This window comes from Callithrix jacchus, chromosome 6, assembly GCF_049354715.1.
Source record: "Callithrix jacchus isolate 240 chromosome 6, calJac240_pri, whole genome shotgun sequence".
NCBI classification, from domain to species: domain Eukaryota; kingdom Metazoa; phylum Chordata; class Mammalia; order Primates; family Cebidae; genus Callithrix; species Callithrix jacchus.
In genome coordinates, this window is record NC_133507.1 from 101,817,801 (window position 1) to 101,834,847 (window position 17,047).

A 17,047-nucleotide genomic window follows, 5' to 3' on the forward strand; every position below is an offset into this window, starting at 1 on the left:
AAGCCTCCTGTAAGGCTAGAGGCAGGCATAATAAAGCCTGCTGAGGAAGCCCAGCACCAGGTCAGGGGAATGTAGAAAGAAATTATCACCACCCCAAACAGACTTCTTTATAATTTTTTTTAAACTCTGGTTCCTGGGGTATAATTACTTTACTCTCCATCTTTTGCCCCACCTGCTTAAATCATCACATTCCTACTCAGCACAGTCCTGCTAACTCTACTTCCTCCCAGGTAAGATTTTATTCTTTCAGATCTTTTAACCATGCTCAAATCTGTCTTACATTTTCACCTTTTCAGAGGAGCAAATCCTTGAAGTAAGAAAAGAGGAAACTCTTGACATTGTTCAAGTTAGGGATTTTTAGAATGAGGCCAGGACAATACTCTCACTGCTTGCGACATTACATCATGTGACCATCTCTGCATATATGCAACACAAACCTTGATGACCAGTGGAGTTCAAATAACCGTTGTTTTTTAATTACTATTATTATTTTCTTTCTTTAAAATTTTTTATATTTAAGGCCTTTCTGACAAAACTCAGAAAGCCTACTAGACAAATTCTAAGAGCTGTAACACTTCAAGTAACTATTCTTAAAGAGCTGTACTAAGAGTCTCTGGCCTCAAAATTAGAGGCAGTCTTTTAGTCCAAATCTACTTAAAATGTAGTCTGTGGCCTCGTGTCATCCTCTGAACATTTTGCTTCCAGACTGTGTTAAGTATGGAAATGGAGAGTGTTTAGAAACTTTCATAGCTATTTGATAAAATCCGTTGATTCTTAGAATGAAAATTAACATCGACCTTACATTTTTTGGGCTTTTATAAACTTCATTCTTCTAGTAATTTTTTTTACTGTATTTTTAAGAACATTTGATTAGTGACAGATTTTAAAATAAACATAAAACTCCCTTCAGGCCAGATGCAGTGGGTTACACTTGTAATCTCAACACTTTGGAAGGCCAAGGCAAGAAGATTGCTTCAGGCCAGGAGTTCAGGATCAGCCTGGTCAATGCTGTGAGCCCTTACCTCTACTAAAAATTTAAAAATATTAGCCAGGTTTGGTGGTGGATGCCTATAGTCCCAGCCTGGGGAGGCTGAGACAGGAGGATTGCTTGATCCCAGGAGGTCAAGGCTGCAGCAAGCCATGATCATCCCTCCGCATTTCAGCCTGGGTGACAGAGTAAGAGTGCATATCTAAAAAAAGAATGTACCCTTTACCACTCTGAGTATGAGTATGCCAAACAGAGGTTTAGACCCTTTTATTGTAAAGAGGCATTGGAATTCTGGAGTACAGCACTGACAATATTTTAATTCCTTTGTACTTCAGATAAAATAGATTCTAGTTAAATGATGATAAGATCCCATCTCTTCAACCTCAGAGAAACATAGGACAGTATCAAGCTTGGCCTGTGAGTATGGATCTGTCTTTATTTAATATTCTGAGAAATAGTAGAGAGGGGTGGAAAAGAATAAAGGTAATTTACTGATACTAATCTATTTCAAGATGTGTGACTTTCATTTTCTTTACTAAGAAACATACATCCCCCAAATTTTTGTTATATTAGACAATCACATTTTTGTTTTGGTATTATGAATAAAAGTAAAGAAAGAAACATATTGTAAAATTAAAATCCATAAGGAAGGAAAAATAAAATAAGGGGAAAATGTGCACTTGAGACAGTTACAAATATGGATAAATTTTAAAAATTAAGACAGAAGAAAATAATCTTTCAGGAAGCAATAGATGTAAGTTACTAAGTCAATCAATATACTATGTAAATTGTGATCCAATATAACTTAATTGCTCTCTGGACAAGCTGGAAACCATAGAAATATGTGGGAAAATCAGACATCACAGTTTAATTCAAAAAAGTCTCTACATGCGTTTATTTTCTGTTGCCTGGAAATTTGCCTTTAGTTTCTAATTTAAAAGTAGATATTTAACATAAATAGGACTATACCAGGAGGAAAGGTGAAATGAAAGAGAGAGATTCTTTAAGAACAAACTGGAGGGACAAATCCTAAGGGATATTGGATATGAATTTTTTTTTTTTAATCTGAGACAGGGTCTCATTTTGTCACCTAAGCTGGAGTACAGTAGCGTGATGTTTGGCTAATTTTTTGGCTTTTTATTTTTTTGTAGAGACAGGGTTTCAGCATGTTTCTGAGGCTAGTTGCAATCTTCTGAGCTCAAGTGATCTACCTGCCTAGGCCTCCCAAAGTGCTGGCGTTACAGGTGCAAGCCAACCGTCCTTGGACTGGAAGAGAAAAGTTGATGATAAAAGGAAAGTTCTGTTTTTGTTATCTCTTGTTATGTAACAATTTACCCCAAATCTTACTAGATTTATATGACTTGTGTTTATTATCTCAGAATTTCCATGAATCAGAAATCCAGGTAAAGCTAAGCTGGGACCACTGCATTACAGTTTCTTATTAGGCTGCACTCAAGGTATTGGACAAGATTGGCACTCTCATTTGAAGGCTTGTTTTGGAAAGTGTCCGCTTGCAATTTCACCTTGCAGATGGCAAGATTTTAGTTTCCTGTCACCTGTGAGAGTTAGGGCCTTAACTTTTGACTGGTAGTTGGTCAGAAGCTGTTCCACAACAAGGAAACTGGCTTTGTGAAAGTGTGAAAGACAGGAAGGCAAAAGAGAGTGAGCCTGCTAGCATAATGGAGGTCATAGTCTCTTGCAACCTAATTGTTGAAATGTTGCATTCTCAATGTGCTGTATTCTATTGATCATAAGCAGTTACTCACAGAAAGGGGATTATACAGGCCATTAATAACAGGAAGCAAAAATCAAGGGGCCAGCGTTGAAGTCTGTCTACCATACTGCAAGCAACATGATGTTGAAAAGAGAAAATAATTCACTCTCCCCTAGATTGAGTAAAATAAATAAATTGTTGTGCCCCATATTTTAAAATAAACAGGATCTTTCTTTATACAGTTGAAAGCCAAAATGTTTGATATAGCTTTTGGATCCTAGAAAGGAAGGATGTAAAGAAACCTGGAAAATACAAAAAGGAAATAATTTTGATTTCAGAGAGAGAAAAAGAAGAACTAAATTAAGAACCACACCCCTGCCCAGGGTCAGTCATTATATAAACTTATTACATGGAGTGTAAATGGGATGTCTACATTCGCGTAGGGCAAATTGTTTGTCACAGACCACACTAACCGTGACTGTAAAAGACATTTACCTGGGTTATAAAAAATATTATCATAAAATCTCAGATTAAACAAAATTCATAAGAGAAATAAAAATACATTTGTGCTGTTTTATATTAATGTGTATACTTGCCATTTCTTAATGATCTCTATTTCTCCTCCCAGATTTAAGTTACTGTTTAGTGTCATTTCTTTGCAGACTAAAGGTATTCCTTTAGTATTATAGAGCATGTCTGTAACAAGGAATGCCTTCATATTTTTTTCGTTTATATTGCTTCTGTTTTTGAATGATATTTTGGTTGTATATGGAATTCTCAGTTAATGTGTTTTTAAAAAATTTTTAAACCTTTCAAATATATTATTGGGCTTCTTTCTACTCATTTTATTTCTGATAAGAAGCCAACAATTAATTTTATTTTCATTTTCCATGTTTGTGATGTCTTTTTTCTATTGTTACCTTCAAGACTTACTCATCTTTAGCTTTAATACGTTTGGCTAGAAAGTGTCTAGATGTAAACGTTTTTGTGTTTATCTGACTCTGTTTTTTAAGCTTTCTTTATCTATAAAATTTTCCATTACCTTGAAATGTCTTTAGTCAGTATTTATGCAAGTATTTTTTGTATTACTTCCTATTATTTTCATCTGGAATTTCCATTATATGAATATTTATATGCTACACATTGTAGAAAACTTGATGTAGTTCTGTTCACTTTTCAATTTTTATTATAGTTCTTCATGTTAAATTGCTTATATTCAAGTTAAGTAAATATTCTACTGTGTTAGTCTGTTTTCACACTGCTAATAAAGATATACCTAAGATTGGGTAATTTATAAAGGAAAGAAGTTTAATGGACTCACAGTTTTATGTGGCTGGGGAGGCCTCACCATCAGGACAGAATGCAAAAGAGGAGCAAAGGTACATCTTACACGGTGGCAGCCAAAAGAGAATGTGTGCAGGGGAACTGCCCTTTATAAAACCATCGGATTTCATGAGACTTAAACACTGTCACAGAACAGCACAGGAAAAACCCATCCCCATGATTCAATTACATCATAGTGTGTCCCTCCCACAACATGTGGTGATTGTGGGAGCTATAATTCAAGATGAGATTTGGGTGGGGACATGGGAAAACTGCATCATTTAGCCCCTGGCTCCTCCCAAATCTTATGTCCTCAGATTTCAGAACCAATCATGCCTTCCCAACAGTCCCTCAAAGTGTTAACTCATTGCAGCATTAACCCAAAGTTCAAGTCCAAAGTCTCATCTGAGACAAGGCAAGTCCCTTCTGCCTTGTTGTCATATTTGATATGATTTGTCAAATCAAAATCAAGTTAGTTACTTTCTACTTACAATGAGGACAGGCATTTGGTAAATACACCTTTTCCAAATGGGTGAAAGTGGCCAAAATAAAGGAGGTACAGGCTACATTCAAGTCCAAAATCCAGCAAAGCAATCAAATCTTAAAGCTGCCAAATGATCTCCTTTGACTCCATGCCTCACATCCAGGTCACAATGATGCAAGAAGTAGTTTCCCGTGGTCTTGGGCAACTCCAGCCCTGTGACTGCATGGTACTGCTCCCATCCTGGCTGCTTTCATGGACTGGCATTGAGTGTCTGCAGCTTTAGGTGCATGGTGCAAGCTATCGGTGGATCTAGCATTCTGGGGTCTGGAGGATGGTGTCCTTCTTCTCATCTCCACTAGACAGTGCCCCAGTGGGGACTCTCTGTAAGGTCTCCTACCCTACATTTCACTTCCATATTGCTCTAGCAGAGAATCTCCATGAGGGCTCTGCATCAGTAGCATACCACTGTCTGGACATCCAGGTGTTTTCATACATACTCTGATATCTAGGCAGAAGGTCCCAAATCTCAATTCTTGACTTCCAGATCCCTGCAGGCTCAACACCACATGGAAGCTGTCAAGGCTTAGGGCTTGCACCCTCTGAAGCAATGGTCTGTACATTGGCCCCTTTTGGCAACAGCTGGAATGGCTTAGATGCAGGGCACCAAGTCCCAAGGCTGCACAGAGAAGTGGGGGCCCTGGGCCCAGACCACAAAACCATTTTTCCCCCTTGTCCTCCTGGCCTGTTATGAGAGGGGCTGTTGTGAAGACTTCTGACATTCCCTGGAGACATTTCCTGAATTTTGTTGTTGAGTAACATTTGGCTCCTTCTTACTTATGCAAATTTTTTGCAGCCAGCTTGAGTTTCTCCAGAGAAAATGGAGTTTTCTTTTTCATTGCATTGTCAGGCTGCAAGTTTTCCAAGCTTTTATGCTTTGCTTTCTCTTGAACACTTCACTGCTTAGAAATTTCTTTTACCAGATACCATAAATAATCTCTCTCAAGTTAAACATTCCACAGATCTTTAGGGCAGGGGTAAAATGCTGCCAGTCTCTTTCCATAGCAGAAGAACTTTACTCTAGTTCTCTGCAAGCTTCTCATCTCCATCTGAGACCACCTCAGCCTGGACCTTATTGTCCATATCACTATCAGTATTTTGGTCAAAGCCATTTAAAAGTCTCTAGAGAGATCCAAACATTCCCACAATTTCCTGTCTTCTGAGCCCTCCACACTATTACAACCTCTGTCTGTTACCCAGTTTCAAAGTCACTTTCATATTTTCAGGTATCTTTACAGAAACACTGCACTAGTGGGTACCAATTTATAGTATTAGTTTGTTCTCATGCTGCTAATAAAGACATATCTGAGACTGGTTAATTTATAAAGAAAAAGAGATTTAGTGAACTCATAGTTCCACATGGCTGGAGAGGCCTCACAATCATGGCAGAAGGCAAAGGAGAAGCAAAGGCATGTCATACATGGTGGCAGGCAATGGAGCTTGCACAGGGGAGCTGCCCTTTAAAAAACCATCAGCTGTCATGAGACTTATTCACAATCACAAAAACAACATTAGAAAAACCTGCCCCCACGATTCAATTGCCTCCCACCAGGTCACTCCCAGGAAATGTGGGTATTATGGGAGCTACACTTCAAGATGAGATTTGGGTAGAGACAGAGCCAAATCTTATCATCTACCATTTAAATAATTTTTTGTAGCAATGCATTCAAATTTGTATTTCAGTTGTTCTTTCAACTCTAGAGCTTTCATTCACACACACACACACATTTTTACTTCTCAATTGATTCCCTATTTGTTGAGTTGTCATCATAATGTTTTTCTTTAATTATTTAAGTAGGACTTTATTTACTTTAAATTCGTTTTCTTTAGTTCTTTGAATATAATTATACTTTGATGATCTAACCTCTAGATCTATTTTTATTGACTTTTGTCCCCTGAGTATCAGTTACACTTTCCTTTTTCTTATTATGTATTATAACTTTTTGTTCAAGACCATACATTTTATTTTTTATTTGAATTTTATGGATACATAATAATTGTACATATTTATAAGACATGTGTAATATTTAGGTATAAGTGTACAATGTGCAATAATCAAATCCAGGGAACTGGGATACCCATCATCTTAAACATTTATCATTTCTTTTTGTTACCAACATTCTAATTCCATTCTTTTTATACTTTTCAAATATAAAATAAATTAGCATTATTTATAGTCACTCTGTTGTGCTACTGAACACTAGATCTTATTCCTCCTATCTAAATGTATATTTTTTACCCATGAACTAACCCCTCTATATTCCCCCCTCCTCACACTCCCCACTACCCTTTCCAGCTTCTGGTATCCATTATTCCACTCTCTATCTCCATGAGATCAGTTTTCTTTTAACTTCCACCTGTGAGTGAGAACATTCACTATTTGTCTTTCTACCTGACTTATCTTATTTAACATAATGTCCTCCAGTTTATCCATGATTTTATAAATGATAGGATTTCATGCTCTTTAATGACTAAAAAATATTTCATTGTGCCTATGTACTTAATTTTATTTATTCATTCATCCACTGGTGAATACTTAGGGTGATTTCCATAGTTTGCCTGTTATAAACAGTGCTGTCATATACATGGGTGTGTAAATATCTCTTTGACATGCTAATTTTGTTGTATAATTAACCAGTAGTAGTTTCATATTTAATTTTTGAGGATACTCCATGTTGTTTTTCCTAGAGTATGAATTTACATTCCTTCACATAGTGTATGAGCATTTTTTCTCTGCATCTTCACCAACATCCAGTATTTTTTTGTCTTTTTGATAAAACTCATTTTAACTGGAGTAAGATGGTATCTCATTGTGTTACATAGATTTGATTTTCACTCCCCAATATTAGTGCTATTGAGCCTTTTTCATGTGTCTGTTGTCATTTGTATTATTCTTTAAGAAATGTCTATTCAGATCTTTCACTTGTTTTTAACTGAAAAAAAATTTTTTTGCTATTGAATTGTTTGAGTTTCTTATATAGACTGGTTATAAAAATCATAAATTTCAAATAATATAGCAACTCAACTCTCATTTCCTTCTTAAAATATGCATGCTTTTGTTGTTGTTATCTGTTTGTTTATTTAATGATTGGCCTGGATTTCAGTTCTCATGGTGAATGGCCACAGATGTGCTTGCTCAGCTTATCTTGTCCTCATTTTTATTTTTAAACCTAGCTACCTAGGGGTCACTCTTGTGTCTCTATGGCTTTGTGATCAGTCAATGATTTGGGCAGTTATGCTTGAACATGTTGATTCTGTAAGATTTCTGCCTTTTGCTGAAAGGCTTTCTCTGAGGAATACATTCAAAATTCAGCCAGTTCTCAAATACACCCCAACATTTCCTTTCTGCTTGGCCCACTTTGGCCTTCCTTGCACATGTGTTTATCCAGTCACTCAGGGAGATATTAAGAGCTTATCAGATCCTTCTATGTCTCTCATTTCTAGGTTCACTCCACTCAATCTATGGATTATTCACAGCTCCGTAACTTAGAGCTAACAGAGGCACAAGCTTCCCTGTTCATTTCCTCCAAAATTGCTATTTTAACTAATAACATAAATACAGTTTTGTATCTCCTGTTCAAAAAAGTCAGCCCACTCCAGCAACATGCCTACTGGTTTTGAGTTAATTTGTCACTTCACCTGAAATAGGCAATGAGGAGCAAAGCATTCCCAGGAAAGAAGGCTGTGGATCCCACTTCCCTTATTAGGCTTCCAGTAGGTTTCTTATGAATAAATGCTTCTCCATTAGTTGTTTGTGTTTGCTTAATTTCCAGAGCCTGTAAATGGTTATTTTTGACTCTGTTTTCTACTTTTATATTTTTGGGAAGATGATACTTTGATCTTTTCATTTCACAATGCCAGGATGTCCATCCCTGGATATTAAACTCAGATTTCCAATATTTATATGTGACTAGGTTATTTTGATCATAAGAAGAGAGCAGCTTTCATAGCTCCCATTTGATTCTACAAGGAATACATGATCACAGATCTTTAAAATTACATAGAATGTACATGCATCATGAGTAACACTGAAGTATTTAATGAATAGCTGCTGATGAGGGTGAGGCCAAGAGAGTTATGGCTAACCTACAGGTGAACATGTACATATCAGATAAAATGATCAGAACATGATTCAAAGAAAGGAGACTCTGAAAGGGATCTCAAACAACCTAATGCTTTTGGTTACTATTTTTTGGCAAACTTTAATTATTTAATTCCAGATGGCCACATCATAACCCTGCCTAATTCCAGGCTACAGGGCTAAAGTCTCTGTAGTCAATGAAAATGCTTTTTAAAAACATCTACATACAAAGCCTCTTCTCTATTTGATTATTTTTCAGCATAAAGTTCAAATGTTGAAACACCAGTAGAGGAGACAATCCAAGATGCCCAAAAAGCAAGAGGTCTGGAGTGCAGTTCCCAGCAAGAATGCAGAGGGTGAGTAATCACTGCATTTCCAAACAAAATTTTACTGCCCACAGACCAGGAGATTCCCAGGTGAAAAGCATCACAAGTCTCCAGCATGGCTGTTTCAGCTGGCACAATGGGTCTCCACACAAAAACTCACACAAATCTGGGCATGATTTCAACTGTTGCCTGGAACACCTGGGAGACAGAGTTGCCCATTCAACTGAAAAACAGGGGGCTGAAACAGGGAGCCAGGTGATCTGGCTTAGCTGGTCCCACCCTCACAAAGACCAGCAATCTGAAATGCTCTGGAATGAGAGTTTCACAGCAAGCACAGCTGGACCTGGGATTGTCCAGCTCTGTTGGGGGAAGGGTGTCTGCCATTACCAAGGCAGTCCACCACTACTGAGGCAGTCTCCCATTACTGAGGCAGACCACTATTACTGAGGTAGTTATAAATATAGCTCTATAAGCAAAACTGCAAGGAAGTTGACATAGCAGCTGGCCAGAGACCATGGCAGTTCAGCAACACCTCTGCTGGCAGACTGTGACTAGGCTACCTCCTCACTGTGCAGGGCATCCCTAAAAAAAGGCAGTAGCACATCAGGAACTTATAAAACAAGCCCCACTTCCCCCAGGACAGAGCTCCTGGGAAAAAAAGGGTGGTTATGTGTTCCACTGCAACAGTCTTAAATGCACCTGCCCAGCAGCTCTGAACAGAAAAACAGGCTCACAGATCAGCACTTGAGCTCCTACAAGGGACAATTGTCTCCTCGAGTAGCTGACCAATGCCTATATATCCAAAGAGACACCTCATAAAGGAGAGCTTGGGCTGACATCTGGATGGGATCCTTCTGGGACACCGATAACAGAGGAAGAAACTGGCAGCAACCCTTACTGTTCTGCAGCTGCAGCAGGTAATCCCCAGGCAAGCAGGGTCTGGAGTGGACTTCCAGCAGTCCTAAAGCAGAGGAGCCTGACTGTTAGAAGGAAAACTGAAAAACAGAAATAACTTTATCATCAACAAAAAGGATGTCCACTAAGAGACCCAGTCCGAAAGATACCAACTACAAAGACCACAGGTAAATAAATCCATGAAGATGGGAAGAAACCAGTGTGAAAAGGATAAAAACACCCAAAACCACAACACCTCTCTTCCTCCAAGGGATCACAACTCCTCACCAGCAAAGGAACAAGGCTGGATGGAGAATGAGTCTGAAGAATTGACAGAAACAGGCTTTAGAAGGTGGGTAATAACAACTTCACTGAGCTAAAAGAACATGTTCTAACAATGCAAAGAAACTAAGAACCTTGAAAAATGGTTTGGTGAAATGCTAAAGAGAATAAACAGAGAGGAATATAAATGAATTGATGGAGCTGAAAAACACAACACAAGAACTTCATGAAGCATACACAAGTTTCAAAAGGTGAATCAACTAAGCAGAAGAAAGGATATCAGAGATTGAAGATCAACTCAATGAAATAAAATGAGAAGGCAAGATTAGAGAAAAATGAGTAAAAAGAAATGAACCAAATCCTTGAAGAAATATAGGATTATGTGAAAAGACCTAATCTACATTTGATAGGTATACCTGAATGTGATGGAGAGAATGAATCCAAGCTGGAAAACACTCTTCGGGATGTTACCCAGGATAACTTACCCAACCTAACAAGACAGGCCAACATTCAAGTACAGAAAATACAGAGAATACCACAAAGATATTCCTCAAGAAGAGCAAGCCCAAGGTACATAATTGTCAGATTCACCCGGGTTGAAATGAAGGAAAATATGCTAAGGGCAGCCAGAATGAAAGCCTGGGTTACCCACAAAGGGAAGCCCATCAGATTTACAGTGGATTTCTCAGCAGAAACTTTACAAGCAAGAAGAGAGTAGGGGCCAATATTCAACATTCTAAAAGAAAAGAACTTTCAACCTAGGATCTCATATCCAGCCAAACTAAGTTTCATAAGCAAAGGAGAAATAAAATCCTTTACGAACAAGCAATTGTTCAGAGATTTCATCACCACCAGGCCTACTTTACAAGAGCTCCTGAAAGAAGCACTAAACATAGAAAGGAACAACCAGTACCAGCCACTCCAAAAACATACCAAATGGTAAAGACCATTGACATGATGAAGAAACTGCATCAACGAATGGGCAAAACAACCAGCTAACATCAAAATTTCAGGATCAGATTCACACATAACAATATTAACCTTAAATGTAAATGGGCTAAATGCCCCATTCAAAAGACACAGACTGGCAAATTGGATAAAAAGTCAAAATCCATCTGTGTGCTGTATCCAGGAAACTCATCTCACATGCAAGGATACACATAGACTCAATATAAATGGATAGAGGAAGATTTACCAAGCAAATGGAGAGCAAAAAAGCAAGAGTTATAATCCTAGTCTTTGATAAAATAGACTTAAACCAACAAGATCAAGAGAGACAAAGAAGGGCATTACATAATGGTAAAAGGATGAATGCAACAAGAAGAGATAATGATCCTAAATATATATGCACCCAATACAGGAGCTCCCAGATACATAAAGCAAGTTATTAATGACCTACAAAGAGACAGACTCCCACACAGTAATAGTGGGAGACTTTAACACTCCACTGTCAATATTAGACAGTTCAATGAGACAGAAAATTAACAAGGATATCCAAGACTTGAACTCAGATCTGGACCAGAGACATTTACAGAACTCTCCACCCCAAATCCACAGAATATATATGCTTCTCAGCACTACATCACACCTACTCTAAAACTGACCACATAATTGGAAGTAAATCCCTCCTCAGCAAATGCAAAAGAACAGAAATCATAACAAACAGTCTCTCAGACCACAGTGCAATCAAATTAGAACTCAGGATTAAGAAACCAACTCAGAACTGCACAACTTTATGGAAACTGAACAACTGGCTGTTGAATGTTGACTTGATAAACAATAAAATGAAGGCAGAAATAAAGATGTTTTTAGAAACCACTGAAAATGAATACACAACATCCCAGACTCTCTGGGACACATCTAAAGCAGTGTCTAGAGGAATATTTATAGCAGTAAATGCCCACATGAGAAGCAAGGAAAGATCTAAAGTTGACACCCTATCATCAACATTGAAAGAGCTAGAGGGGCAAAATAAAAAAAAAATACTCAAAACCTAGCAGAAGAAAAGAAATAACTAAGATCAGAGCAGAACTGAAGGAGATAGAGACACAAAAAAAAACCCTTCAAAAAATTAGTAAATCCAGGAGCTTGTTTTTTGAAAAGATCAAGAAAATAGACAGACCACTAGCCAGATTAATAAAAAAGAAAAGAGAGAAGAATCAAGTAAGTGCAATAAAAAACAATAAAGGGGGAGATCACCACTGATTCCACAGAAATACAAACCAGCATCACAGATTACTACAAACAACTCTATGCACATAAACCGGTAAGCTGGGAAGAAATGGATAAATTTCTGGACACTTGTGTCCTCCCAAGCCTAAACCAGGAAGAAGTCAAAACCCAGAATAGACCAATAACAAGGGCTGAAGTTGGGGCAGCAATTAAGAGCCTACCTAAAAAAGCCCAGGCCCAGATGGATTCACAGCCGAATTCTACCAGACATACAAAGAGGAGCTGGTACTACTCCTTCTGAAACAATTCCAAACAATCCAAAAAAGGAGAATCCCTCCCAAATCATTTTATGAGACCAACATCATCCTGATACCAAAATCCAGCAGAGACTCAACAAGAAAACAAAACTTCAGGCCAATATCCATGAGGAACACAGATGCAAAAATCTTCAATAAAATACTGGCTAACTGATTGTAACAGCACATCAAAAATCTTATTCATCATGATCCGGTAGGCTTCATCCCGGGAGGCAAGGCTGATTCAACATATGCAAGTCTATAAACAAAAGTCACCACATAAACAGAACCAAAGACAAAAACCACATGATTATCTCAATAGATGCAGAGACAGCCTTTAATAAAAATCAACAGCCTTTATCCTAAAAACTGAATAAACTAGGTATTGATGGAATGTATCTCAAAATAATAAAAGCCATCTATGGCAAACCTATAGCCAATATCATACTGAATGGGCAAAAACTGGAAGCATTCCCTTTGAAATCTGGCACTAGACAAGGAGGCCCTCTCTCACCACTCCTATTCAATATAGTATTGGAAGTTCTAGCCAGAGCAATCAGGCAAGGAAAAGAAATAAAGGGAATTCAATTAGGAAAGGAGGCAGTCAAATTGTCTCTATTTGCAGATGACATAATTGTATATTTAGAAGACCCCATGGTCTCTGCCTCAAATCTCCTGAAACTGATAATCAACTTCAGCAAAGTTTCAGAATACAAAATCAATGTGCAGAAATCACAAACATTCCTATACACCAATAACAGCCTTAAAGAAAGAGAGCCAAATCAAGAATGAATTGCCATTCACAATTGCTGCAAAGAGAATAAAATACATATTAATACAACTAACAATGGATGTAAAGGACCTCTTCAAGGAGAACTACAACCACTGCTCAAGGAAATAAGAGAGGACACAGACAGAAAAACATTGCATGCTCATGGTTAGGAGGAATCAATATTCTGAAAATTGCCATACTTCCCAAAGTAATTTATACATTCAATGCTATTCCCATCAAGCTACCTATGACCCTCTTCACAGAACTGGAAAAAGCCACCTGAAACTTCATATGGAACCAAAAGAGTGCCCACATAGCCAAGTCAATTCTAAGCAAAAAGAACAAAGCTGGAGGCATCATGCTACCTAACTTCAAACTATACTACAAGGCTACAGTAATGAAAATAGCATGGTACTGGTACAAAAACAGACATATAGACCAATGGAATAGAACAGAGGCCTTGGAGGCAATGCCACACATCTACAACCATCTGATCTTTGAGAAACCTGAAAAAAACTAGCAATGTGGAAAAGATTCCCTGTTTAATAAATGGTGTTGGTAAAACTGGCTAACCATGTGCAGAAAGCAGAAACTGGACCCCTTCCTGACACTTTACACTAAAATTAACTCCGGATGGATTAAAGACTTAAACATCAGAGCTAACACCAGAAAAACCCTAGAAGAAAACCGAGGCAAAACCATTTAGGACATAGGCATAAGCAAGGACTTCATGACTAAAACACCAAAAGCATTGGCAACAAAAGCCAAAATAGACAAATGGGATCTAATTAAACTCCAGAACTTCTGTACAGCAAAAGAAACAATCATTAGAGTGGACCAGCAACCAACAGAATAGGAATAAATTTTCACAATCTTCCCATCTGACAAAGGTCTAATATCCAGAGTCTACAAAGAACTAAAATAGACTTACAAGAAAAAAAAAAAAACAAATCCATTCAATAGTGGGTAAAGATATGAACAGACACTTTACAAAAGAAGACATACATGAGGTCAACAAACATGAAAAAATGCTCATCATTACTGGTCATTAGAGAAATGCAAATCAAAACCACACTGTGATACCATCTCACACCAGTTAGAATGGCGCTCTGGAGACAATAGATGCTGGAGAGGATGTGGAGAAATAGAAACACTTTTACACTGTTGGTGGGAGCATAAATTAGTTCAACCATTGTGGAAGACAGTGTGGCAATTCCTCAAGGACCTAGAAATAGAAATTCCATTGGACCCTGCAATCCTATTACTGGGTATATACCCAAAGAATTGTAAATCATTCTATTGTAAGAACACATGCACATGTATGTTCATTGTGGCACTGTTTACAATAGCAAAGACTTGGAACCAACCCAAATGCCCATCAACAATAGTTTGGACAAAGAAAATGTGGCACATATACACCATGGAATACTATGCATCCATGAAAAACGATGGGATCGTGTCCTTTGTAGGGACATGGATGAACCTGGAAACCATTATTCTCAGCAAACTGACATAAGAACAGAAAATCGAACACTGCATGTTCTCACTCATAGGCAGGTGTTGAACAATGAGAACACATGGACACAGGGAGGGGTGCATCACACACTGGGGTCTTTTGGGGGAACTAAGGGAGGGACAGTGTGGGGCAGGAAGCTGGGGAAGAGATAACATGGGGAAAAATGCCAGATACAGGTAATGGGGACGGAGGCAGCAAATCACATTGCCATATATGTAACTATGCAACAATCCTGCATGTTCTTCATATGTACCCCAGAACCTAAAATGCAATAAAATTAAAAAAAAAAAACACCAGTAGAAGAGATATCAAATGAATCTGATGAGAGAGTGCTTCGTTGATGGGCATAGGTAGAGAAAAGATATATCACCGTTTGGAAAACTAAGATGAGGCGGTTAAAGCAATGGACTTGAGCCTTAAAAGACCTATGTTTGAATTAACCACTTGGAAGCTGCATAATATTGAGAAAGGTAGTTAACTTCCCTGAAGCTTTTTTTTTTTTTTTCATAGAAACTTGAAATAATAGTATTTATTTTATGGGGTCTTTGTAAAGATTAAATGAGTAAGGTTTTATAAAGTACTCACTTGTATCATGTTAAGACCTCAATGTGTAATAACTATTATTCCTAAATTTTTTAGTGGTCTATGTCTCATTCTTTATTTGTTAACTTGTTAGTCTTGGTGAGGAAGGACTATGGCATTCGGGAAGTTCTGTAGCATTGATGAACACTTGAGGAATAGAGAAAGCTCAGAGAGCAGACAGAATGCCTGGATTCTTTTTTGAGAAATTTCTCTCTAGAAATGCACTTGCTGAAAACACCCATAACCTTTAGCATTTATTCAAATCCTCTAAGAGGATGAAAATGCTTTCAGTAAGTGGAATCTTGAACCTTTTTGTCAAAGAAACTCATTGAGATGTTAAGAATTGAATAAACTAGCCCCTTGCTGTTGGTAGTGTTAGAAGACATAGAAAGAGGGAAAGATGAGACTTACAAATAATATAGCTCTTATTCTGGCCATCTATTATAAATCATTTTCTTATAAACACATAACTGGCATATGTATCTGTATGTGTGTGTGTGTGTGTGTGTGTTTATTGAAGTATTTCTGCTGTAAAGTGTCATGTATTTTTTGTTACTTCATCCCCAAAACCTGAATAATTCAATTTGGGTGCTTTGTATTAATTTTTACTGCCTCTAAAATAGAGCTATACTTCTAAAAATAATCATAATTATTATTATTATTATATATGAAACCTTTAGATTTCCTTCTTCACTTCCTCACTAACACTTTTATACACTCCTGTAATGGGCAAGTTTATGGAAATTAAAGCTGCTATCTTTCAAATATAAAATAATATTTGCATTCGGTCATGCCTCTGTATTTATCAGGGATTGATCGCAGGACCCATGCAGATAACAAAATTCAGTAACACTCTAATTAAAGGAATAATTCTCTAACGGTACAAATTTATAATTTCCAGCCACTGACGGGTAACATTGGCACTCAAACTAGAGTTCGTGGACAATGTAAAATTAAAGTCAGTATAAATTATTCCTCTATGAGAAAATAAATAACATTATCAGGCAAATAAAGGGCACATTTGTAAGTGATTTAAAGTGCCAAATGATTTGTCAGGTTCTCAACTCTTAGAAAACAACTGGAGAGCCAACTACTTAGTCAATGCTATTGAATTGTAGATTGACTGTAATAGTTATTCTTAAGAGAGCCATTTCTCTGCTATATAGCTATTATTGATACTCAAGGCTTATAAAAAGAGCATAAATGTATTTCAAAATGTTGAAACAGAGAAAGCATATATGTGATTATCAAAGAAACAAAGTTCAAGATACACAAAAAAAGTAGATAAAGAGTATTAAACAATCCTAATGTCCATGGATAGAATGAAGTACATCCAGGTGACTAAGATGGTGATAGTGAAGGGCCTGACGCACAGTGTATCTGCGCTGGTTCATTCAGTAAAATGTGGTGAATGAAGGTTCACTTATACTTGGGATGATTGGAAGCTTCACTGTCAGTGTTCCATATTTCTCTCCACCAAATATAAGCAAATATATACAAAATGGAGAGAAATAGTAATAAAATTACAGTCAGACCCAAACACAAGATGAACCTTTGTGA

At 37.4% G+C, this 17,047-nt stretch overlaps 1 non-coding gene across 1 annotated transcript; it reads right to left on the minus strand.

Annotated features, from left to right (window-relative positions):
• Positions 1–516: 516 nt before the first annotated feature.
• Positions 517–577, minus strand: LOC118154976 (U7 small nuclear RNA). The gene has a single exon (XR_004745218.1). It is a non-coding gene; the product is annotated as a U7 small nuclear RNA (small nuclear RNA).
• Between the last annotated feature and the right edge of the window lie 16,470 nt (positions 578–17,047).